Source organism: Ananas comosus, linkage group 19, assembly GCF_001540865.1.
Source record: "Ananas comosus cultivar F153 linkage group 19, ASM154086v1, whole genome shotgun sequence".
Lineage (NCBI taxonomy): Eukaryota > Viridiplantae > Streptophyta > Magnoliopsida > Poales > Bromeliaceae > Ananas > Ananas comosus.
Window position 1 is genome coordinate 3435485 of NC_033639.1, and position 2976 is coordinate 3438460.

Here is a 2976-nt window from a genome sequence, read left to right on the forward strand (position 1 = left end):
TTAAAATTTTTATAATAAAAATATTTAGATTAGGTTTAAAAAAACTCAATTCCTAAAAAAAAAATCCCACTACCGAGAGAGAGAGAGAGAGAGAGAGAGAGAGAGAGAGGAGAATTAGAGGGCAAAAAAAAAATCCCACCCGAGCCACCCACCCGTGCCTGTGTGCGACCCTCGCCTGCGCCCGCGCCCCGGCCGCCTGCGTGCGACCTGCACCCGCCCGCCCTGCCACGTGGAGCTTCCACGCTGCCACGTGGAGCTTCCGCGCCGCGTCCGCCCGCGCTACCACATGGCGTATTTCGAGAACTCAACTTTTATTATTTTGTATGGATGCTAGTGAAAAATTTTTTAAAAAATGTCATATCAGTAGTATTGACGCTGAAATTTTAGTAGTTATCTACGCCTTAAATGCTTTGTAAATTACATATCATTAATAAACAAAAAATAATAATTAGAACAGATTGTAATGCAATAGTAAAAATTTAGGATAAAAGAAATAAAAAGGTAAGTTCTATGAAAAGATGAACATTTAAAGTTCATATTTAAACTCAGTATTAAAATTATATTCAAAAAGCAAACTCAAATTTTTAATTTGAATTTCAACTTAAAAATTTAAAGTTTGAATTATCAATTTGAATTCAAAGTTCAAGTTGAAGTTCTTAGCTAATAATAATTTAATTAAAATTAAATGTTAAAAATTTAACTTTAACTTTAAATTTAAATTTAAATTTAAAAAATTAGATTTAAATATAAATTCGTAAATTTTAGTTTAAAGAATTTATATTGATTTTTAAGTTATAAATAAAATTCAGAAAGTGAAATTAAATTCATAATTTTAATTCAAATTTAAAATAAAATTGTCGGTGACTTTAAATATTACTTTATCAATCTAATTTTGTAAAAATAACTTTCATATTTAATTTTATAAAGTAAACAACTGGTATAATATCTATTTTTCAAAAGGGGTAATTGTTTATATATCCTTGAAAAGTTTCCAACTTTCTAACTTACCCCTCTTAGAAGGCTAATATTTTACATTCCAACTTATTTCAAATATACTCATAGAGTTAAATTCTATTAATAAGCTGTTAGCCTGTTATCTGTATAAAATTACTATTTTGCCCTTTCAAATATATTATTCTACTATCGCTGACTTTTCTTATTTGCCCTTAAGTTAGGAGCACAAAAAATATTTTAATTTTCGATCTTTTCAAATATACCCTTCTATCATCACCAATATTTCTTATTTGCCCTTAAGTTAAGGACAAAAGAGGTATTTTAATTTTAATTTTTTTTAAACTCTAGTAGATGTTTAACTCATATTTAACCTAAGTTAACTTAACTGGTGATAACTGTAGGGATATTTTGGAATAACGGAGGAACATATGAGAGGTATATTAGAAAGAAAAAAAAATAGGGATAAATAAGATATTTTGAAATTTTCAGAAGTACATAGGCAATTATCCCTTTTAAAAATATTAATATTATGTTGCATTTTCGGTCAACTAAATATACGGTCAATGCAACTTTAGGAGCATTCAGTTTGTGCTATCTATACATTGGTAGAACCTTTTTAGGAGGAAACTTTTTCCCTCCCAGTGTTATTATTATTATTATTATTATTATTCCTCTCGTTCTCTCTCTCCTCCCTATTCCATCAGGTAATTTCTTCCCTCTCTCCTACCTTCTCTTTCTCTTCCTTTCTTTTCTCTCTTTTCCTCTCTCGCCCGCTCTTTCTCTTTGTGGCAGATCTGTGGCCGTGTGGCCAGATCTGCAGCCTTGGGCTAGGCCGCATCGCCGGATCTGTGGCTGTGAGGCCGTGTGGCCACGGATCTAGCGGCGCGGCCACATAATTAGATCTGTGGCCTCACGGCTGCGAAGAGGTAGTCGCCTCACCGGTCTGTGGTCCGATCTGTGGCCACGCAAATTTTTTTAAATTATTTTTTTAATTTGTAATTCTGTGTCGATATTAATATTATCAAATATATTAAAATTGCAGGTTTTGTTAGCAGGTTCATGGTTCTAAATTTAGTGTAAGATCATTTTTTTTTCTTGAATAGTTGTTTTGCTAAATGTATTATTTTTGTTTGTTTTCAATGTCAACTGTTCAAATATAACTCGATTTGTTTTAATGCATCTCGATTTGTTTATGAATCTCCATTATTTGGGTGAATGTGATTGACGTCTCTATTCTATTCTCACGCAGTCACACTAAACAAGTTCTATTTTAAAGTTCTTAGGATTCAACGTATACCTGTCTTTGTTATTTTGCTAAAATTGTTGCTTATATTTGCTTTGTTTTAGATGGTGTTCGAGATGGATCTAACTTCAAATGAATTTCTTTTCCGAATATTTTCTTTAATAGTAAAATACTTTGAGATGATCAAAGCTTTGTTATCTTTAAAACTAGCGATAGCACTCGTTCATTTTAAATGCCACACTAGACATCATTTTTTCCGGAGGAGAAGGGAGGGGGTGTGACGGCCGATGGACGAGCATTGTAAAAATATTTCATAAAACATAAAAATGTCAGGAGAATAGAGCTGGCAATCCAGCTCGTTGTTTGTGAGTCAGCTCGTGTTCAGCTCGAAATGAGCTCGAGAACGACTCGCTCATTTAGTAAACGAACTGAACACGAGGTGGATTTTCCAGCTCGTTTAGTAAACAAGTTGAACACGAGCTGGATTTTCCAGCTTATTTAATAAACGGGCCGAACATGAGCTAGAGTCAGCTTACTCGTGTTCGGCTTGATAACAGCTCGATTATTTTTATTTTATATTAATATAATTATATATATATATATATATATTATATATATATAAATATATAATTATATTTGTACATAAATAAATAATACAAATTATTATTTTTAAAATTTGCAGTCCAACTTAAAAATAAAAAGGCGCATTTATATCTAGAATTTCAACAGTTGGATCAAACTCTAATGGGTAATATTCGATTATCTTTTAACTTCCCCTC